This window comes from Pholcus phalangioides, unplaced genomic scaffold, assembly GCF_987345545.1.
Source record: "Pholcus phalangioides strain wild (caught in Gottingen) unplaced genomic scaffold, Ppha-v1.0 ptg000003l_1, whole genome shotgun sequence".
Lineage (NCBI taxonomy): Eukaryota > Metazoa > Arthropoda > Arachnida > Araneae > Pholcidae > Pholcus > Pholcus phalangioides.
The window spans coordinates 49,001,483-49,026,194 of NW_028301596.1; the positions used below are offsets into that span (position 1 = coordinate 49,001,483).

The 24,712-nt window shown below is 38.2% G+C and overlaps 1 protein-coding gene across 2 annotated transcripts in view; it reads left to right on the plus strand.

Moving 5' to 3' along the window:
- The window catches only part of LOC149088755 (regulator of G protein signaling 7-binding protein A-like), a 280,027-nt gene that overhangs the window by 71,222 nt on the left and 184,093 nt on the right, over positions 1–24,712 (plus strand). Inside the window, exon 2 of one of the 2 annotated variants that reach the window (XM_089249787.1) lies at positions 7,709–7,796. The exons of the other annotated variant lie outside the window; for it this stretch is intronic. The gene's annotated coding sequence lies outside the window, so the exon portion shown is untranslated. The remainder of the gene's footprint in view (positions 1–7,708; positions 7,797–24,712) is intronic. 2 annotated transcript variants of the gene reach the window in all.

The window sequence follows — 24,712 nt, forward strand, 5'->3', positions numbered from 1 at the left end:
AATATAGGGAACTGAATGGTAAGAAAGGGTAGGGGTTAGATGAGCAGTAAAAGTTTGGACGAGTCGATTTCAGATAGCAAAAATGGGTTATTTTCACTGACCCAGTATCCTTAAAGAATCGGTGAAGTGGTAAAGCCCTAAAGTTCATATTCACCACACTTTTAATTAAAAACTTACACAATCCTTTCAGACAGGGCTTTAATCCCTGAGGTCAAAAGGAAAAATTCCACAGTGAGATAAAGCAACCCACCTATTTACGGCAACCACGGTCTGGAAGGGGTAATAGAACTAACTAGTCATATTTTTGCTCTACATGGAATAGAATTCAGACATGTAGGCTAATTGAAACTGTTAAGCAGTCACCAACGAATAAGCAGTTTGGAGTATAATAAGGAGTTTGATAGGGTTACTATACAGTTCTGTGGTGATAAAGAGATAGGATCATAATCGTCTTCGCCGTCGTTGGGAACGGACGTGCTATTATCGCGCTCCGCTCACCGACACGCCAGTGCGCCATTTTGTGTCTTTCTTTGTGTTTTTCTTCGTTCTCGTGAGTTTTACTTAGCGTGTTGTTTATTTTTGGGTCATATTCTGCGGTGATTTTCTTTTTTTCAGCGCACGTTGGATTGTGAGATAAGTAGTTTTTTTTTTTATTATATTGCTCTCATTTTTTTTTAATTTTCGTTGTGTATTTTCGATCGACTTTAATTTATTTTTCTCGTTCGCATTTCATTTTCGTTGTTTTTTCGCCAGGTTCGCTCGCTTCTTTGATATAAGTTCGTAGGTTTTTGGACGTTAGTGTTAGCAAACAGTGTATATTTTTTCCCGGGTACTCTCAATAACTTTGTTTTCCCTCCATTTGGGCCTATTGTTGTAGTGTTAGTGTTTTGAGATAGTTAGCTAATTCTAATAAGTATAAATTGTACTTCGTAGCTTAATACTTTTTTTAGAGGGTGTTGTATTCTTTATATACATATTTATTTTATTCTTCTTGATTTGGTGCTGAGCATTCTACTTTACGTAATTTTTTCGTATAATCTCTTACGTATATTTTGCATAGTAATGTATTTTACATTATTTTAAATTCCAGTTAACGTTTCTCATTTTCCTATTTTTAAGTATTATTATTATTATCTAGCTTTAGCAATAGTGTTAGTATGCCTCGACCTCGACTAGTGTTGTGTAGAGCTTGCGACGGGAGGTTTCCCTGGTCTAGGGGTATAGTAGCTGATAGTTTCAATTGTAAAGGGTGCTTGGATAGAAAAAGGCTGGAACTCGAGGTCGAAGCTTTACGGGAAAAAGTTAGGGTGCTAGAGGGCCCGGTTATAACGGACCCTCTGGTCGTCGAGCCACCTGTTGATGAAGAAGCAATCTCCACGAACAACGACATTTTAGAGGGCGAATGGGTGGTCGTGGATGAGGTAGAGGGGGATAGTGATAGGGGTTTAATCATCGGCGATTCTATGGTTAGGGAACTTGGGAACCGAGTGTGTAGGGATTTTCGGGGTTTCGAGCGCTGTTGTCTTCCTGGGGGGAAGATTGGCAACGTTCGGGACGTTTTTCATCGCCGAAAGTTGCCCTTGCGGGTGATTCTGTGGGTGGGAACAAATCAGGTAGGAGCGAATATTAGTGAGTCTCTGTCAGAATACCGGGATTTACTATTATCCGCTAGGGAGGGGGGTTCAGATGTGGCAGTGATTCCAGTGCTGCCAAGGGGTAGTAGGGGATATAGGAGTAGGATCCACCAATTCAATATAGGCCTGAAGGACATTTGCTCCTCACTTGGGGTCACGTTCTTGGAGCTTCCCGCATTTACCGATAGGTGGCTTCGTTCGGATGGGATCCATCTAAATAAGAGAGGGGTCTGGGAGGTTTACGATAGTCTTAGGTCAGGTTTTTTACTCCCAGACCACGTAGTCGGGAATGCGGGTTAGGCAATGATAATCACAACAGTACTGACTTGAAATTACCCACCTCTGACTTGGATGGCTTCTCGATTGACAACAAACCACCGGGCAAATTAAAATGTGTGTTAATAAATGCCAGGAGCTTGGGTAACAAGAAAGATTTTTTAGAAACTATGATAGTTGTGGAGGGCTTGGATCTTATAGCCATTACTGAATCGTGGGCAAACGATGGGGATGAATCTTTCTTACACATCTCCGGATACGATACTTTTTTGAGAAATAGATCTGATAGGAAAGGGGGTGGAGTGTTGATATACGTGAAATCCTGTTTGAAGGCTAGAGAGTGTAACGTGCAGAGAAGTGATATTGAAACCATATGGGTTGAACTTGAGAACAAAAGACGTCATAAGCTTATTGTTGGGGTTTGTTACAATCCACCGAATAGGGATCAAAACTATATCGCCAAAATGGATGATGAAATTTCCTACATGTGTAAGCGAAAGAGGGTTCTCATACTAGGGGATTTCAATTACCCGGGTATTGATTGGGAGAACCTTTCATCTGGAAATCAGTATGAAAGAGACTTTCTTAAGTTGGTGCTCGAAAATTTTTTGTATCAGCATGTATCAGAAGCCACTAGGGGTACTGCTATTTTGGATTTAGTTCTTACTAGTTCTGAGGATCTAGTTGAACATGTTTCGGTGGGGGAAGAGTTTTCTTCCAGTGATCATCGTATCGTCAGATTTCACTGTAACTTTTCCTCGGGTAAGGTTGATAACAAAAGACTGGTTCCTTGTTTTCGGAGAACTAACTTTGATGTTTTGCGAAGAAGGTTAGCGGAAGTTTTCAAAGACCGGTTGGAATCAGTAGGGGTGGTAAGTCAATGGGAAGAATTTAGTACGAAGCTGTCCTCTGTTTTGCACGACGTCATACCCTTTGTTCGAAAAAAGCGTGTTTGTACATCACACCCTCTATGGTTCACGGATAGCGTGCGGAACCTTTATCTTGAAAAGAAAAGAGCATTCAGAGAGTATAAAAGTGGACGAGGTGACCTATCATTGTTTACTGATAAAAGAAGACTGTTGAAGAAAGCGATAAGGGATAGTAAAAAGCAAGTTGAATCTAGGTTGGCAGATAACATTGGCTCTGACCCAAAATCATTTTTTCGATACGTCAATAATGGATGTAAGGGGACAGTTGGCCCCCTCTCGATAGGAGGCTCAAAAGTAGAGAGCAATGTAGGCATGTGTAGTGCTTTCAATGACTTTTTCGCGTCGGTTTTTAATGGAGATAATGATATTCGATATACGGGTGTTGCATGGGGTAATAAAACGCTCAACGATATTCAAGTGGAAGACGTGGAGGTCCTAAATCTTCTAAGAAATGTATGTGCAAGCAAAGCACCAGGACCAGATGATATCTATCCCAGGGTTCTCAGGGAAGGTGCTAATGAATTGTTGGGGCCAGTCGCACAGATATACAGGAGTAGTGTTGCTGAGGGTATCGTCCCGAGAGATTGGAAACTGGCTAACGTTGTTCCGATATTTAAGAAGGGTAGTAGAGAAGTGGTGTCTAATTATCGTCCTGTGAGTTTGACGAGCTCCCTCTCGAAAATTTTGGAAATTATCATCAAAAGGCAGTTTGTGAAGTGGATAGACGAGAATAATGTATTGTCGGATAATCAGCATGGGTTCAGGAAGGGGAAGTCATGTGTAACTAACCTCCTTTGCTTCTATGATTACGTGACTAAGGCTTTGGGTAAGAGCAAAAATGTCGACGTTGTTTACCTTGATTTCCAGAAGGCATTCGATCGGGTCCAACATGGCAAACTCTTGAAGCGTTTACACGAGATTGGAATAGGGGGCAACTTGCTGAATTGGATAGAATCGTGGTTAAGAGATAGGTCGCAACGAGTTATGGTGAACGGGGAATTCTCTGGTTGGACAGACGTCACAAGTGGAGTTCCTCAGGGAAGTGTCCTTGGCCCCATACTTTTTTCACTTTTTATCGACAAACTCGATCAGGGTATCGATGGAATTACTAGCAAATTCGCAGATGATGTGAAGCTAATGGGGGTAATCGGAAATGAAAACGATAGGGAGTTGCTCCAGACCAACTTAAACAAGATTGCAGCATGGGCAAATGAATGGAGCATGACGTTTAGCGTAGATAAGTGCATGGTCGCTCATTTTGGTTCGAACAACCCACGGTTCTCTTACGAGTTGAATGGTGTCACTATCCCGGATGCAACTAGAGTCACCGATTTGGGAATTCTCATTGACGAGCGACTTAAGTTTTCTGAACATTGTTCAGCGGTTGTCAAAAAATCGAATAGAATGCTTGGTCTCATTTTCAAAAAGGTCTCTTCGCGTTCTCCTAAAGTCATTCTTCCGCTTTTTCGAGGCTTAGTTCGTCCTGGACTGGAGTATGCTGTAAGGTTTTGGAGACCATACCTACAGAGGGACATAGACTTGGTTGAAGGGGTGCAGAGAAGAGCTACGCGTGTCCTTATTGGCACACAGGGCTTGAGTTATGAAGAAAGACTTCATTTTTTGAATATGTTTACATTGGATGAACGCAGGTGTCGAGGAGATATGATCGAAGTGTTCAAAATTTTCAATGGGATGGATAGGATGGACCATGAACTTTTAGTACACCGCCAATCGACTGCTTTTACAAGGGGACACCAGTATCGATTGGTGAGGGACAATGCAAGGTTATGGTGTCGCAGGGAATTTTTCTCCAATAGGGTTGTTAATAAATGGAATAGCTTACCCCCGGAGGTAGTAAATTGTAACACAATTGACACGTTTAAAAAGAAATACGATAAACATGTTGGGGTAAATCGAGAAGCTATCCATTCTTAGAATAAGACAACCATAAGTATTCTTTATGGGCATTGTATAATATTTTATCATGTGTATATATTGTTTGTAATTTGTGTTAATTGCATTTTCAATTGGGTTGCTGTATTTTTGAAACATATGACAACCATATTTTTATGGGCATCTTTTTATCAGCCACCTCGTTGGGCATTTTGCCTGTTGTGGCGTTGTATTTGTATTTGTATTTGTATTTGAAAGAAAACACAGAGAACTTGTTTGAATTTATTCCACTGGTATTTGGACGTAATATTCCGTCCGTGATCGTAGTTGGGTTAAGCCTTCAGAGAGAGAGAGAGAGAGAGAGAGGGGGGGGGAGGGGGGGGGGGTGGAGAAATCTTCCTCGAACCGCAGTACATCCAACCCTTTAAATTGGCTTTTTAGCAAGAACAATCTTATTGCAGTGAAAACGTTTTACATGCTGATAACTACTTCTGTGTTTTACTGCATGGCAATTCTAATAGGAAAAAAATTATTCTCATTCAGAATACGCTATAACGTAGGGTTCTTAACCAGGGGTCCTTGTAGAGATTTCAAGGAGTCTGTGAGCTTGTATGATAAAACAACTGATTGTTTTGATTGCTACATATTAAACTTTATTTTGCGAAAGGGTCCGTGGCGTTCACTTTGACGACTCTGGGGGGCCCCCGAACAATTGAATACAAGTACGTTAATATCCAATAAATAAGCCGCATCCAGAAAAATAATGGGAGAAAAAGTTTCCATAGAAATACCACAGTTTCGTATTAAACATGCATAATACCCATTCAAGAACTGAAAAAAAATACAAAATTGAGGAATAAACTGTGTTGATCTTATTCATCTTGAGTGCTCTTTGAGAATTTCATAATATTACTTATCCTACAATTACAGTTGACTCCCGCCTATCCGGCTCACGACTATCCGGACTCCGGATTGTCCGGTCTAGTTAAATAATAATTCTCCGTGAAAAAATGAGGAATAATTTACTTTGCCAAGGTGTTCCAAGTGTTATCAATTTGTACAATCATTTATTATTTGATCGTTTTTGTCACACCACAGTAGTTTTCTGCATACGAGGGAAAATTAGACCGGAACCTACAATTTCGTGCCGATTCCGAACTCAGCCTTTCTTATGCTAACCGAGAGGTTGGTGCGCTAACATTTCAGTGTGGGACTCCCTGCTATAGAAATCTTTTTGGTTGTAATGTCACCGTTTTAAGTTGCAACCCCACGTCAGGAAAGTTTCTGACAGACGAAACGGATATCGAACTTGCGACACCTCTAAACATCCTTTGGTATTTTAGGCGAGTATCTTACCGACCTAGGTTACCACACGCCCAATCATTTATCAATGAATAGTAAAATAAATGTCAATAATTTTCGCAAAACTCAAGTCTACATATCAATATTTTTTGTTTATTTTAAGCTTCAGAGGGAAAATAGAGTGTGTCATGAAATAAAAAAAAAAAAAAAAATTTATATGGTCCTCCTTCTCAATCCTCCAATTTCCAATTAGATAGTTGCATTTTCGCTCCCGAAGCCAACAAAACAAAATTCAAATTTCTAACTGCAATATTCCCTGTGACATTTGAATTTAAAAATCGATGAGAAGTTAAGAAAGAACAGCATTAATGAGGAAAAGGAGCATTGTCCGTTAGTTTATGCTGTTCTTTCCCAACTTTATTCCCATTTTTGAATTCAAATGTTTCAGCGAATATTGTACTTGGAAACACAGGGCAACTACTTTCTGATTACAACTTAGAGGACAGGGTGTCCATATAAAATTTTAAAAGGGTAGTAGAGAAGCTGTGCCTCTTCGGACACAGCTTCTCTACAACCCTTTTAAATATCGGAATCCCATTAGCAAGCTTCCAATCCCTTAAGACGTAGATTTTTCATTTTATGACACACACTGTATTTTCACTCTCGAATGATTTCACTACAGAATGATTTCCGAACACATTTTGAACATTTTGTGAATGAGAACCGTTCCTCTACGACGAATGGTGGATGCGATAAAGACCGAGTTAGGACTTACAGGACACCCTGTACACTTAGGTAAATCGTAAATAACGAAACAAACAAAATAAAGTTTGAGAATATTGATGCTTCTCATTTCAATTTGATCCATGAGGTGCTCAGTGAGAATTTCTATCTCCTCTTTCGAAAATTATTCAAGCAACCTATAATACTTACGCCGCCTCACGTGTTTAGCTTACACATGAAACTGTCACTCACCAATGAGTTAGTTAATGGTAGTCGCGACAAAAAAGAGTCAAACGAACCTTTACCTTTCGGTTCTTGTAACAACAACAACAACAATGAGGAGTTCGTAAGAGCAAAGCCAAAATAAACATGTCAAAAAGTACGGACAAAACAAAGCGAATGAAGTCGCCAGGCACGCAACTAAATTATTCGCGAATGACCTGTCACAGACCTTTTCTCGTTCGATTTCTTCTTGTTCCCATCCGGGAAACTGCATTTTCTACCAAATGTATCGATCCAAGAAAAAAAAGAAAGTAAAAATATACTCTCTTATTTTCCTGAGTATAAATCTTTTTGTTTCGTTTTCCTCTCGTGTCTCTTTTGTGGAGTTTCATTGAAACACTTCTCCTCTCTCTTATGTTAATGTACGGGTAGTAAAGTATAAATATTGTATGATAATCCTTATGTACGTAGTAATATAAGAAGAAATTCGAGTGCTTTCTTATCTTTAATAATAGGATTATCTTTAATATGGAGAGCGGATGAGAGTCGGGAAGAAAGTTATTTACATGCGGAGATAATAAATGTGAATGTTCGGAATATTTTTTCTGTATAAATTTAGAATTATTGTCATTGTTAAGTCTACTTTACTCTGTCAATTTCACTTTTATTCTCCGTCAGAGTTTTGATACAGAAAGTTTTATCATTGTGGATTTTTATATTTACCTCTAGAATCATCTGGAAGCGATGTTTTTTTGGATCGTAAGCTTGTGTGTCTCAAGAGTATGATTATTACTAGAGTTTCTAAGGTTCCCAAGAGGTAATTTAACCTTTCTGTAACCGCTTTAATGTGGTTTTTTCTTGGTTTTAGAAAAGTTTATGCATTCGAAATAAGATGAAATGGATCTTTCACCAATGTTTTTCAATCGCAGACCCGTGGAACATTTCGCCGAATTCTTAAAGCCACTAGCGGGATAAGAAGGAGGATTTTGAAATTTATATTTATGTGGAAAAAGTTGTTTAGCCCTGTCAGTATAAAAACTAAACAGAGGAATTGAATGAAAGTTAGGGGCAGCACTTTATACACAGGTTGTCCTGTTACAGGACCATTTCGAGGCATAAATTAGAGCAGCGAAATTAACTTATAAGAATATTTTCACTACCTCCACCCGCTTTTCAAAATAAAAACAACTGCACTGTCTTTTGTCATCAAACATCTTTTCATCAGCTTGTTTTTTGTTTTTGGTGTTTTAGGCTTTTGACACCTTGTTTGAAAGAGCGGCTGTCATAAAACCTTTCGCACCAGTTTATTTAAGATGACACACTTTTTTGCTTACTGAGGGCACTATTTGCTGTCTGGAACAGCAGCAGTTTAAATGGGCTAAAAATTTTTTTAAGTTTTCAATTTTTTATACTCGAAAAGAAATTGTTGAAAAATGGAAAGAATTTCGAAGAATCAACACGATGTTTGGCGATTTGACACTCGTTATTTAGCGATATTGGCGATTTGACACTCGTTATTTGGCGATATTGGCGATTTGACACTATGTTATTTGGCGATATTGGTTGGTGATTGTTGCCAAACAACGAGTGTTTGGCAACATTAACTCGTTATTGGGCAAAGTTTCTAAATTAGCATTCGTAATTCGGTGGACTTGATCTTTTATTCCTGGAATAAAATTTTTTTTTTCACGAATCGTCAGGATTTGACATAATGGCGATCAACTAATTTCTGCTGGTTGCAGCGGCGACTTTTTTTTTCTGAAAGCTGCAAGAGACCATTGCAAACCCAAGGTTTCTAGAATATATAAAAATGGTTGCAAACCATTTTCAGTTGTACGATCACGGATATTATCGGGGGTTCCGCGATGGAAAGCGCGATGAGGGGCCGATAGTTTAAATAAGGGGCCACAGTTATCCCAATCCGATTTTCGGGGACAAAGTCGAGCGCGGGAACTTGCCGGGAAAATTCGAAAATCAACAATTCGAAAACAAAAAAATCCGCTACTTTCTCTCTAATTTCGGAAACTTTTCTGTACTTCCGGCAATTCTTTGAACGAGAGACCACAGATAGATAATTGGTTCGATGATAGATTATCGTAATGCTTGTAGCACTTTTAAAAAGAATTAACTGTCTTGGGGTAAAGTAGCGAAGGGCAAATAAAAATTAAATATTTTTTGATTGAAAATTTTCCTTGAAATGTAAAAAATATCTCTGTAGTGTTTACAAAGCGTGAAAAGCACACACGGTTAGCATGCAAATTTTTTCCCCAACACTGTACTTTACAGTGTAGTCAAACTACTTTCCAACAGAGACCTCTATTTTCGCCAGGTCACGAGATAGCACGGCTATAGAAGTTGGGAAGAGGTAGTGCTGAAGTATAGAGGAATAAAACACGCTCTTCTCGAAAAGTTTCGTGGCAAGTAGGAACACAAATTTTTTGGCGTCTTTTCCCAAATTCCGGGCATACTGAAGCAACAATTGCCACTTGGCGCAGAAAAATACGAAAATACACTATTGGAGCAGGATGGCGCAATATGTGTTGATAGGGACATAGTTTCAAATTAAAAAATGCTCACAAAAGGTGTTAAAAATTAACCTGTACCAGTTTTGAGAGTGAAAATACAGTGCGGTATACGGTCCCCTTGTCCTCTAACTTCCAATTAGAAAGTTATTGTCTTGTTTTTTTCGGAGCCAAACAAAGAATCGTATGTTTTTAGCTGCAATATTCACTGTGATATTCGGATTCAAAAATCGGAGGAAAATGACAGCATATATAAATGAGGGAAAACAGCTTTGTCCATTAATTTTTGCTGTTCTTTCATAGCTTTTCTGCGATTTTTGAATTCAAATATCTTAGCAAATATTGCACTTGAAAACTTTTTTTTGTCGGCCTCATGGGCAACAACTTTCTAACTGGAAGTTAGAGGGTAAAGTTATAGTATTGCTAGAAATAAAGAATCGTTGTGCGGGAACGCTTTCTGCCATCTATCAAATGAAAATGGAAACTATTTGTTTACATATTGTTTTCTTCAATTAAAATTGGCTGTTAGTGCGTGCATGAAAATGAACAATATGATACCATACATTGTGTATTTTCATATCGCGAACATATTTCGGCACATAAAACTTACGCCAGTATGCAGCGTATATAAAAGAAAAATATATAGCATCATACTGCATATTGCACATATTCCTGCTACACACCGGTTTAAAACAAATAATCAGTTATACTTCAACATTTAGATGGATAATTTTCATTTTATTTGATAGGTGGCAGCACACGTTACACATGAACTGTGTTTCTTGAATCTATAATAGTAGAATATAAATATGAAATATAATATATCAGAAGGGTTAGAAATTTTTTTTTCCTTTTGTTGTCATCAACAGTTGGCTGCTCATCGTCACTCGTGCTATACTTGGCGATATCCACAAAAAAACTTCTTCTCACTCCTTTTACACAACACACTCTAGTCCTTTTCTCTCTTTCTTTTTCCGTGCTGTACCAGATCACGTGTTGTTTGAATGACGTCACTTTAGGGTTGCGGAATTCTTAAATACATGCTTGGCCTTTATTGGCGTTCAAAATATTAACATTTACAATTTTTTTTTTGAGTGACCCATAATAATTCTGTCGGGCGTCTTTATATGTCTGTGCGCATTTAAATGAGTAGCATCAATGGTAATTTTTTTCGGAAATCTTCGAGGACGTCACCTTGGGGCACCCCCTTCCTTTTTAGAAGATACGTGGCCGCTGGAGCGCAAAACACGCTATCTGCGCTAACATCAGACAAGAATCGGACTTGTCAGGATATCACCAACATCCTCTTTGTAAGAAAGGTATCTGAAGGAAAGGAAATAAAATGTTTCGAGAAACTTTCTCAGATATCTATTCCTTATCGCAAAACCTATCCTTCACTTGGAATTCTTATCAAAGACAGCGAAAAAGTCTTAGTATTATTTGAATCATATTATGCAGATTCTTGCTCGACGACTTGCGCCAGTCCCATACCGTGCAAAGTAAGACTTACCTCAAGAGTAAATATTCGGAGTTCCGAGAAGCACGTATCATTATATACCCAGGTGTTTGGAATGCTTCAAGTATGCTTGTGGAATGTGGTACTTTCTGCGTGTTTCTACGAAATCCACTTCAACATTCACTCCGTTTTACGGGAGAAGAACCAGAATTTAGAGAACGAACTACTTTTGTGGTCTTTGAATAATTCAGTTTTTTTTTTAAAGTTTCAGATTTCTTTCATCGTGAGCAATAGCATGAATAATAATAAGAATGAAATATACTGAAAAAGGAATTTTTACATGCAATCTTAACAACAGACGACACTAATCAGGAAATTAAAGTGAATGTGTATTTTTGAAAGCGTTTTTGACAGTATTATCTAGTTTTTATTCCTGTGTATAGATTCCCGAAATAGAAGGAAGTTTTAATTCGGCTAATTGCACTTAAACGCGGTTTTAACGTCCTCGGTTGTAACGGCGCCTCGGATATAACGTGAATAATTGCCGTTCCGGTGTGATTCTCATAGAGCAGGGATGTCCCACCTGTGTCTGTTCGAGGGCCAACTTAATGGTCAGCTGCAGCCTCGCGGGCCACACCATGTGTGACATTACGAGGTATAAGCCGCAGCAGTAAAATGACTAGGAAAACTCGCAGATTTGTATATTCAATAAATAATACGGTGACACGGACAATTTAGTCGTTAAACTTTTATCCTGGGCTTTGTATGGTACCCGAAATCGGTACCCCAAAATCGCCAACTGTGTCTGTTAACGACACCATCCAGATGAAAATACGCCTCGTCTGTAAACCATATTCGGGCGACATCGAAACCAGAACCATCAATCATGTTGAGCATCTCGTAAGAGAAATCTCTCGTTGTCGTTCAGCTCGAACTGGTATGGCGCGTGTGCCGGCATTGAATCTTGTACGGAAGCATGTGTAATGTCTTCCGCAGGATTCTGTACGCGCTGGATGTCGTGATTCCGGATTCAGCTGCAAGTCTGCGGACAGATTTATTCGAACGACTCTCAATAACTGCAGCAAGTGTCGTTGCATTTTGAGGTGTAACGATGGAGTGGGTAGGACCCACATTTCCGACTAACGCATCGGCCACGTTGCCTGTCTGTTGGAACTTTTTGAATAGCTCACGAATTGTTTTCTTATCTGGGCGTTTTGCGACTTAAAATCGAGTTTGAAAACTTCTCCTTGTAGCAGTAGGGCTGTGATTTAGTCGGTGGTGCTACAACACAATAAACACACATTCCTCCATGGAATACATCAGTTCCGGAATTTCTTTCACTATACGCTAATAGCGGTCACGTTTCAACGGCGAAATCTTCGACGACTGATAGTTCTTGGCGTTTGAGCTCTCTTTATATGATCTGCAATGCCGCCTGCGATGCCATCCATCCACGCAATTTGTAACTAAAATTTTGAGGTTTCTGTATCAGATTCTTACGGTTTTTTTAAATAAACATACCACTGGTTTCATGCTTTCATCTATCACGTTTCCGAGTTATTTATTTTCAAAGTTAGGGGTCCTTCGTGAAACACCCGGTGCAATTACACTGCATATCCATGAATTCTTGAGGGGCGCTCAAAGCACCCTGAGTCCTCAGGTTCTGGTGTCTATGCTCAAAATAGTGTAGGTAAGATAAACTACCGAATATATGTACATTCACAACTCACATTGCGATAATCGAATTTATGACTCAAAAATACCAACAATTATGAACTGAAAGAGCGGCAAAATAAACATTGTTAGGAAAAAAAAGTGAAAAGTTGAATAATATATTTTGCAGAAACGGAGGAAAATGCTGGTGTCTTGTGAAAATTGGACGTATGGCCACACTTACTTGTTAAAATTCGTAGTGGCACGAGCATCGAAAATAATCTTGATTGTGGCACGGTTTGGAAAAAGGTTGGGCCACCCGCTGATTTATATGGTTGCGTTTCAAGTTGGATGCGATGCTCAAAAGAACTGCAGTTTCTTCTGCAAAATATTCCACCCAGTACAGTCATGCTTTTTGCCTCTGTGCTTCGAATCCCACCGTCACCACAGTGGTGGTCAGCTGAAGTTGGTTTACTGTGGTTCCCAACTTCGAAGCGTAGATACGGGCCGATCTCCCAGTTGAAAAGTCTCGGCACAGAAAGCGACATGCCTACAAACGGTACAAATATTCAATCATTACACGTCACTCAATTCATTTCTGAGATATAGATGGCAACACTGAAAAATCAGACACAACACTTCGGCATAGTTTGAATTTTACATTTTTTTTTCTAAATTCTGCAATTTTTTCCTTTTGTCTGATTTGGCACCGTACATCTGAACCAGAGATGCGCCTCGTTCATATTCCTCTGCGGAACTTCTAACGAATTGGTACATGCTGGAATGTGTGAGTAATGAATCTGACGTGATGTTTGTTTCTGTGTAATGCTTGTTGCGTGTAGTGCTTCCATCTGCCATCAAGTTTCCTAACTATGATTTGGCACCCTGCGCGGCTGCACGAGATATTACGAGAAAATTAATCACACACCAGTAGACTTCGAAGGGAATTTTACCATCGGGATCAAAATCGTGCCAAAAGCCAGTAGCGTTGATCGCACTGATCATTCGCTTGGTTTCCGGAATTGGTAAACACGTGATGGCCTCAAGATAAGATAGACCAGCTTCGCATTTACCAAGCGGACTACCTGTAGATGTGGAAGGATACACAAGTACCAGTACTTGGTGTGCTCCTGGACTTCCTTAAAATTACAAGGAACCGGATTTGCGGTACATGTACTTTATTCTTACACCCATTAACTTAATTGAGCTTACCTTCGTTACAACCGCTGTATACTCAGTAAGAATTACGAACGTTATAAAAAGCACTCACGCATGCACGCACACAAAGGTTTGATTAAAAACTTTTATTACATATTCAAGCCAAAATAATTCCAACATGAGTGCTATTAATTTTTTAAATTGATTTTCTGATATTTTATCAAGAAAGATGCAAATACAAATACAAATACAAATATAAATACAAATACAACGCCACTACAGGCAAATTGCCCAACGAGGTGACTGATTTAAGAACATCATGGATCCCCGAGCCCTACCTACTACTGCTACACCACACATACACCCCGCCCACACCCCCCCACCCCGTGGAACCCCCAACGAATCGGTACATGCGGGAATGTGCGTGTACGTGTAGTGAAACCTGACGTGAAGATTTGTTTCTCTGTAATGCTTGTTATGTATAGTGCTGCCATCTGCCACCAGTTTTTCTAACTATGAGTGAAGTGTTATGATTGAATGATTTATCGTTGTAGGACTGTTGCTCTCTGTGGCGAGACTTTTTAACGAGGAGATCGGCTCGCATTTGCGCCTTGAAGTTGGGAACCATAGACTTCGCAACTTTGAATGCAACTTTGAATTCTAATATTAAAAAAATGCTCAAAAAATTTCTTGTAAGAATTCAATATTCCTGTATGCAGTAAAACCCCTCTTAACGGACACTCCTTAGATGAGGTCCCCTTCTTATAAGGTTAAGTAATAATTTCCCCTTTGATATGTATGTTCCATATAACAAATGTATGCATTTCAAATCCCCTGATTAACTGTCACCCCCCGTTTTACGGAAGAATTCTTTTGCTCCGTCGGTGTCAGCAAAAGAGAGATTTTACTGCATGCATGCATGACATTTGAATGTACAGTCGGCCCCCCCGTATTCGCGGTTTCCGTATTCGCGGTTTTTTTTCCTTTATTGGAATTTTTTTTTTTGACAACACTCAGCAATCGTCATTCACGTGTTTTGTTTACAAAATTTGAGCTGTGTTTGTTTAGGATAGATCATTCTTCTAATGTTACTGATAATGCTTTGAAAAGACTAATAAAAGTGAAAACTTTATAAGAAAAATTGGATATATTGACGAAAACTATGCTTGGTGAAAGTAAGTCAATACCTGCTGTGGTCCGCCATTAACGAAATCAACGAATCTACGATGAAATGCATCAAGAAAAAGGAATCTGAAATTCGTTCAGCCGTGGCTGTAGCTGCACCCGTGGCAGTCAAAACTTTGCAGCGCCTACGGGATCCACGTGTTTCTCGTACAGAAAATGCCGTTTTTTGTGGGTACAAGACTGATACAAAAAGGTATTCCAATTGATTGTAATTTTATAACAGAAAAGGCGAAAATTTTTACTCTTCCATAAGGAAAAAGCTGGTGAAACGTCTATTTCATCAGAATTTTCGGTGTTTCGTTCCGGAAGTCAGGAGGTACCTTGAGAGTGAATACATGCTATTCAAAGTTCTTTTGATACTGGATTGACCGAGGAGGAATTAATGCAGCTAACTGGTCCTGAAACTGAAGCTGCACGAGATGAAGATCAAGATGAAGAAGTAGAAGACAAGTTCAACCACAAGTAACATAGCGGAAGCGCTTCGCAAGCTCAAATCAGCAATAGATTATTTTCATAACATATATCCCTCTATTTTACGTTCTTCACATGCAGAAAAATTAGTAGAGGAATCCTTGTCAACATACTTGATGATATGGAAAAGAAAAAAATGGCAAACATAAATCACAATATTCTTTCAGAAAATATCGTCAACAATCGCTGCACCCTCTTTGACATTCCTTTTTACCTCTGCGTCACCCTGCTCTCTCTCATGATGTTCACTAAACGAGATATACAAAAAAAACCTATGGTTTCTGTTATTCGCGGATTTCCGTATTCGCGGTCATCCCCGGAACGTAACCCCCGCGAATACGGGGGGCCGACTGTACAGTGAAGCCTCCTCTTAACACATCAGATGCAGTCACAACCACTTTTACGGTCAAAAAATATAATTTCCCCTTGCATATTAAAAGTATGCATTTCAAACCCATGATTAACGGGCACTCCTCTTTTACGGTCGAATTTTTTTTGTCAACCGCAAAAGAGAGGTTTTACTGTATCCGCATCAGCCACGATCGAACGCAATTATTCATGCAACAATTTCTTCTACGTTTCTTCGTATTTAAAGGGAATAAAAATTGGTTATAACTCGAGTTATATAAAATAATTTTCGAAATTCAATTCCACGTGGATAACCTTCTGTAGGAACAAGATAACAAAATTTTAAACATTTTCTCCTCGTAAAATCATGGTTATATGTTGAAGAAAAAAGTTTCTTAAAAAAAAACCACATCAAAAATATCAAAAACATATATTTTCCCTCGTACTTGAAACAGAAGGTATAGCTGTATACAATAAATAAATTCAATTTCAGTAAAGTTTTCAATTTTCGAGTGAGAAACAAATTTTTCTTCCCTCTTTTATACTTCACTATAACACAGGATTTTACTCAAGAGATTTGTTCACGTATAACCACTTGATTTTGAAGTGGATGCATTGTGCGTATAAGATGTATTTTTTAAAATAATATCGTATGTATTCTTCTCTGGCAGAGTGGTACGATTATAAGGAGATCGTTTCATTTTTCAATGTATGGGATTTTTTTTTGCCTAGAAATTGATGTCCATTTTTTATTACTTGGGATTTCTTCTCTAGTGTTCCTCATTCATATATTTTTCTTTCCGCGTTAATGGAAATTTATTATCTAGCACCGACAATGCCTTTATAACGTCACTTTGAAGTGACAGGAAGAAAAACAGCGAAGTTTTCACAATTTTTAATATTATTTTCATTCAAATACAACGCAACAACAGGCAAAAGGGCGCGGTAGACCAGGTCGATAAGATTACCTGAATTACCAAAGGATGTTTAGAGGTGTCGCGTGTTCGATACCCTGTTCGTCCTTGTCAGAAAGCTTTCCTGACACGGGGGCACAACAGAAACGGCGACATGACCGCAAAATAAATTGCTACCGCAGGGAGTCCCCCCGCATCGAGTGGTTAGCGCACCAACCTCTCGATGAGTATAAAAAACAAGCCTACCGTTCAGAATCGGCAATAAATTGCAGGTCCCGTTCTAATTAACCCTCGTGTGCAGAAAATGGCCGTGGTGCGACAAAAAATGATCAACAGGCAAAATGCCCAACGAGGTGGCTGAGAAAAAGATACCCATAACAAATATGGACGTCATATATTTCAAAAATACATCAACCCAATTAAAATTGCAATTACAAACAATATATATATACGTGAAGAAATATTATACACTACCCTTAAAAATACTTATGGTTGTCTTGTTCTAAGTATGGATAGCTCCTCGATTCACCCCAACATTAAAAAATCTGTAGCTTTCCTGTGGATGGGTGTGAACCCATGTATCCTGAACTCTTCCCATCTCTGACTCAACCAACACTTCACACCACTAAAGTTTTGAATATACGTTGGTAATTAATACTTATTACACAGTCGATGTTTATTCTGGAAAGCATTCCCCATTGGGCCTCATCGAATTATAATTATTAATTTTTAATTTAATCATCTTTCAATCCTTTTATGTGTTTTCTGAAAAATGGCCCGCGAGAAAGAGAGGCCGTACGTTCAAGATTCCTGATCTACGCGAAGGAGGAAACTGCAACTCTCTGCTTTCATAGCCGAATCATCCACTGTTTTTAATTACGGCGATTAATATACACTTTGGAATATTTAATGATTCGGTCATTTTATGCGTTTAATAACGAGAAAGGTTATTATAATGTAGAATAGTTAGTATAAAGCTATTATTTTTGCAATAAGTATGTGTGGGGGGAGGTGTTCACATTTTATGAAATCCCCTGATTTCATTTAATTCAGGAAAGAAGAGTTGGCATCCAAAAAACACTTCCACTGTAGCCGCGTCCATCTGGACATACCGTGTAAATCTCCTAAATGTGGGCAGTCGAATTTATGGCAATCCAGCAAAAGGCATGCGTAATTACCGAATGCACAGTAGACTCTGGAAAATGCCGTGACGAATGAAATCATTTCATAATTATTATGAATTGATGGAAATTCATTATTAATGAAATAAATAATTTGAAGAACCAAGGAAAGACACAATATCAGACTGAATGGGGAAAAAAACCATATGTTCCAGAATTACCAGATGTAATAATTGGAGAGAATTATTTAAAAAATAACTCCACACTAAAACAATTAATCAATCAGAAACGGTTTCAGAATTGGTCAAAGAAATAATTTCAGAGTAAATAAAAGTCTTCAATTATTTGAATGGCAACTCGAAAACCCGATGGCTGACCTGTCTATCATTAAATTCTATGTATATTGTCACATCGATTGTATGTATAACGAATTATGCGAGGTCTAACGATTAACCAATTGATAACCCTACGAAAGCGCCCCCTCCCCCTCAATCTCCCTAATTGTCTTTCAGAATTTTCTCCTGCTCGACTGGGCCCTTCGGGGTAACAATGAGCTAAAACCGCGCAAGCGACAGAGCCTGGTCATGCTCGGCCTGTTCTGTTCTGTCTATTATTAAGCCTTCTTGAATCTGTGTTCTTAGAATTCGAAATATGAATTTTCAGCAAGCGGGGCTTCGTGAAAAATTTCAGTTTTTTGGCCCGCAATGTCCAGACATTAACACTGTTAATTAGGCAACACGAATGCTATTCATTTTTTGAACTGATTTTCCTGATATTTTTTCAAAAAACTTTGAATAAAATTTCCCAACCTTAAAAAAAAATGTAGAAAAAAAATTTATGCAAAAAAATGCCATAAATGCCTTTTTTGCCTATTTCCAAACTTTTTTGGTAAAAGTGTCTTTTTTGAAATTTCCCTGCCATGAATGCTTACTTTAACATGCTTTTAAGTTTATTAGTGAATTTCAGTGGCCATAATCTCTAAAACTTGGATATTTTGATCAGTGAGAACAAAAGAATTGCTCTTTCTAAAATTTCCCAACTCTCTCGGTACGGTACTAATTATCATCAGAAAGTCCCACCCCTTCCAGCCGCATTCAAACGCGAATAAGTGATTCTGAGAGATCGGTGTTGCCCCCATGCATCAACTTTGCTTTGACCGGAATGATTTTGTTAGACGTGAATGATTTTGTTTCAGATGAACGCAGTCCATGTTAGAAAAGCAGAGGAAAATTAGAAATTTCTGCTTCTCTCTCCTCATGCTTCACATAACCTGCCCCGCTTTAGTAATGGATTGCATTGTATATGTATGGCTGACCGATGACTGTCCCAAGAGGTCATCAGTTGACGTCATGGCATACACAAGCAAGTAGGAACAAATGGGCTCTGACGCCCATGTTGTTCTGATTTTATTTCTTACACCATAAATGCACCGCAAACAATCGCGGCCATTTATTTTACATGTATATTTAGTATTCGCTTAAATTGACCACAGTCGCCCTCAGGGGTATGCGTCAGATGCGGACCACACAGGGCCCCGTGCTTGAAGGCGTCTCGCATATTTATAGTAACATAAAAAAAGTTAACATTTTTATATGACCACGCATTTATAAAAAAAAAGTTGAATCTTTTCACAGCCATATATAGAACAAGGTAACGATGCTTCAACTATAGAAATAAATGATAATGATTGTTCCAAATAATTCAATAAATAAACGAAAATTATTTGCAACTCGAAGGAGCCTCCAACATATCATTTTCACTACGGACTCCATGGTAATGGTGGCCCTGTAATCAACCTAATCTTGAGGGCCTACTTCTGGGCTTAAAATCAGTTTAACTTGGATAATAATGCAGTTAATATGAACCACAATTAAAGCAGTAGACGGCAACCAAATTTTCAGCTAGTTTTTGGACCCCTTAGTTTTTAGTTCTTTTATCTTCCTTCTAAAAATTATAAATGCCTTTTTTTAGAGCCTATTTTAGGTATTTTTAGTGCCTCTTTTGCATGCCCATTTCGACGATTTTTAGTGCCTAAACTTCCGGGCTGAACTCATAAGAATTCAATATCCCTAGACGAGAGAACATGATACGTATCAGACATTTGAATGTATCCACATCAGCCATGACCAAAAACCAATTATTCATCCAAGAATTTTCTCTTACGTTTCTCCGCATTTAAAGGGAATAAAAATTGGTTATAACTCGAGTTATACGAGAAATTTGAAAATTCAATTCCACGTGAATAACTTCTGTATCAACAAGATAACAAAATTTTAAACATTTTTTCCGCTTAAAATCATCGTTATGTTGAAGAAAAAAAAAAACGTTCCTTAAAAACCACATCAAAAATGCATCAAAAAACACGTATTTTTTTCCCTCTTACTTGAAAAAGAGAAGGCATATCTATGTACAATAAATTCAATTTCGGGAAAAGTTTTCAATTTTCGAGTGAAAAAACCAATTTTTTCCCCCCTCCTTTATACTTAACACAGGATTTTACTCAAGAGATTTGTTCACGTATAACCACATGATTTTGAAGTGTGCGTATGAAAGACGTATTTTTATTTTATTTATTTATTTTGTGTTTTTAAGTAATATCGTATATTTCTCTTGTCTAGAGTAATATGATTATAAGAAGAGATCGTTTTATTTTTTCAATGTATGGGAATTTCTTTGCGTGGAAATTGATGTCCGTATTTATTACTTGGGATTTCTTCTTTCGAGTTATTTTTTTCCCCCTCATATTTTTCTCTCTCCGGATTATAAAAATTTATTACCTAGCGCGGAAAATGCTTTTATAACGCCACTTTGAAGTGACAGGAGAAACTGCAAAGTTTCCGCAATTTTTAATATTACTTTCGAGGACATAATAACCGGTTATTAGGCATAGTTAGCAATCGTCTTGGCAAGTCTGATACATTTATCATTAATTTGATGCGTATTACTGCTTTTACCGGTGGATACACATAATACCCTATCGTCGTTGGTAAATTTTCAAAATATTTAAGAAATTATCACTTTTGTAAGAGATTATGAATAATATCCAAGGGTCATCGGTAAATTTGATGTGAATACTGAAAACAATGTAACTTTTACCGGGGAATATGCATTATAGCCAAGTGTCGTTGGTAAGTTTGACAAATACTTGAAATTTATCGCCTTTATGCATATTACCCTAATGTAACTGAGGTATTTGATAAATATGAAAATAAAATACTTGTCTTGTATTTGTGGTGAATATAGTCCGATTCCCCGATATAACGGTAACAAATTTTACGATCGTAACCAGATGTAATGATACATGTGTGAATTACCATGTGTAATATATCGTATAGTACGATTTATCATGTTTAGCAACGACACGGCGCTTGGGTATTATGCATAACCACTGGTAAAAGTGATAATTTATTGGTACTTATTAAATTCACCAACGACGCTTGAGCATTATCCATAATCGCCTTTAACAAGTCATAAATGTGGGGAAATTTTCTGGAAAATTTAGGGAAATAACTGTGCCTTGGAAGCCCCGTGACTCAAGTTTGGGTCTTAACACATACAAGAAACCCCTGATATAAAAGTTCAAAAAATTGCATGCGGTCATATTTTTTTTCTGCTATGTTCAGCCGCTCGCTGATAACTCTCGAAGTTACGAACAGATGCATTCTGGAGGTTTTGCTGTATTCGGCTAAAATCGTTAGCATTTACCTTATGAGTCGTTGTCTGACAAACGTACAGTGTTAGGTCTCACCCAAGGTTATGGGTGGACTCATACGTAAAGAGCTATCACTGGACTTATTTCACCTCAGCCACGAATAATCACTGGCTAAAGCTTTACGAAAATTTCGGACACGGAAACGCGTGAATAAAGGTTTGGGTCTAATCACTCTTGCTGGACTTTCGTGCAGCGTCCTCTATCGACGAAAATTTGAACTATTTGGTTTCCTGCACAACAGAAAAACCACTCCTCGCTAGAACAAATTTTCCGCAAACCGCATTCAGATCCTGCGTTTCTAACCTATTTACGAATTCATGGGACACCCTATATTAGATGTAACACCTACCTGATCGACGCCAGAAATTCGTATTACGCAACTCGAACGTCCACGAGCAGATTAAATAGCGGAAAAATCATCTTCAAAAACATCAAGATCCGAATGCAAAATGGGGCATATTCCTATCAAATTACACTTGCGAAGCATGTGTGTTTCCGAACTCATCCTACCTGTAATTTGTCTTCCACGCGAAACAAACACATAACTTTACTCTAATTTCACCCACAAAGTCATTTTCCACAGGCATCCTCGTCAGCCATCAAATCTGCGGAACACAACAATCAATAAAGACTTAATCGATTGTCTTACAGTGAAAGGCATTGTTAGTGATGGCAATCTTATCTTCACTCTCTTTTACAAACGAGAGAATATTTACTATTCAATTAATTTACTCTCTCTGTACAAGACCAAAGAAGGAAGACAGATACCTCCCTCGGACATAGTCAAGCACTTTCGGTGTCGTATAGTATATATATATATACCAAACAGAAACGAGGCAGATAAATTTCATGTTGCTGAAACGGACATTAATTCGCTCTGTTTTATGGGTTATTTATTATCCTGGGGAGCAAGCGGTAAAACTCGTGACGCCATCCGATCATTTTCCGCTCGCACATAACACACATACGTACAATCAACGTTCGAATTTCTGTGCCGGAAAGTTTTATTTTTTTCCGACACCGCTAATAACCAAGTCCTGGAAAAGTTTAATTACCATCCGTTTGACGCAAACTGGCAATAAATTTCCTGTATTGGTTGGTCGCTAAACCGCTGTGTTGAAATATATACAGAGGGGGGATCTTCTCCTGTTTGTTGTCTTAATGAGGTTTGGACTCCATTTTCAGCAATATCCTATATTTTCTATATCGCATAAGAAACTTTCGAGTTATTTTGGTTACAATTCAAATCGATAAAAAATGAGTCATTAAATCAATACTTCCGTGATTATTATCATGTATATGCAGGTATAATGGAACATGAAGTAAACCAAAAGGCACTAGACTTTTCAGAAATTCATTAAAATTTGGCAAATCATCCTAAAAGTTAGTTTGTTTGCACAAAAAATGAGTACCATATTTACGTATCTGGATTTTTATTTAACAAAAACTAGTTCTCTATTCCAATGACAGGTGACGCTTCTCCATTAAGAGCATAGATATGCTAATGAGATTACTTTCAAAAACAATGTTGATTCATAAAGCATGAGTCATTATTTAGAATGCGCTTTACTGGAGTCACATTAAATACTGAATAATTATAAAACAAAGCAATGCAAGGACACCATTATAGAAGGTTTCATTTCATTGAATGTCATTAGAGTAAAATTAGATGACACCTGTCAGTTAAATTTTGCACGCCAACAGAGCCAAGGCGGCAAGCTCAACATCAAAAGAGGTAATAAAACAGCCCTTACTATATATAGATCTGATCTGATCTGATATACCCCCTCCCCTTCATTCACTGATTATAACTCGAACGATCCATTTTTCTTATTCTCTCCGGGAATCAACACGCACACCTGATGTGATATGCAGCTTTTGTAATAGAATGACGAGCTTTCTTAGTAAGAGCGATATTTCGACGACCCTTAGATGAAATGCTTCTTCTTGGCATTGCCCCCCCCCCCCCCCACCATATAACGATTAATTTTCGTTTTAACGAGAACGTCCTTCCTTAAGAATAATCGCTAACAAACACTGCGGTGCACTTCATGTTTTTATAGCGCCAGAATGAAGTTGGTGTGAGATATGCTAATCAGATTACTTTCAAAAACATTGTCGGTTCATAAAACTTTTTAACATGAGTAACATATGTTAACTCATGTTACATATGAGTAACATATGTAACATGAGTTTTAACATATTATTTTATTGGACACAAAAACATGAGAAACAAAACTATACTAAAGACAAAAACAATACAATACAACAGCGGTTCTCAAGATTTTTTGACTCGCGGAGCCCATTTAGTAAAACATTTTCCTCAAGTGGCCGCGGAGCCCCTGGAGAGTGTACAAGGAGACCCAAGGGCTCCACGGAGCACCGGTTGAGAACCGTTGCAATACAAGAAAAAAGAACATTTACAACAAAAAATACATAAATGAATAAAATCAGATACACGCATTCTTTGACCCCAAGGAGCTATTGTCCTTCCAGTATGTTAAAGAAAAAATTTAGTTTTTATCTGTTGGGCCGGGATAACAATATAAAAGTTTAATAAAAGATCTTTTACAAAACTCGTAAAAAGCCAACCGATAGGTCAATCGGCTAAATTCGCTCGAATGTTACCGATACGCTTGTTGATTGCGTTTTTCATGTTTTATAAAAGAACTTTTACGATGTAATTCCAGCCTTAGAAAAAGGGGTAACTTTTTCTCGTTCGAATTTCTGGATTTTTTTGGTGATTTATTGTTGTTCGATATACCGTTGAAGTAGAAATAAATTTTATTTTATTGAGCACGTTCCCACCTCCTTACTAAACCAGACGCATGCACCTCGTCCATATTCTTCTGCGGAACGATCTAACGAATTGGTACATGTTGCAATGTGTGTGTCTGTATATTGAACCTTCCGTGAAGTTTATTTCTTTGTAATACTTGTTATGTTGTTAGTGCTTCCATCTGAAATCAATTTTTTTTTACACTATGAGTCCTTCTTAACTCATAGTGAGTAAAGTGTAATGAATGAATATTTGTAACGTTGTAGGCCTGTTGCTCTCTGTGGCGAGACATTTTAACGGAGAGATCGGCTCGCATTCACGCCTCGAAGTTGGAACCGCAGAAAACCAACTTCAGCCGTCCACCACTTCGGCGCCGGTGGGGTTTGAACCCGGATTTTCGCGATGCGGGTCCGT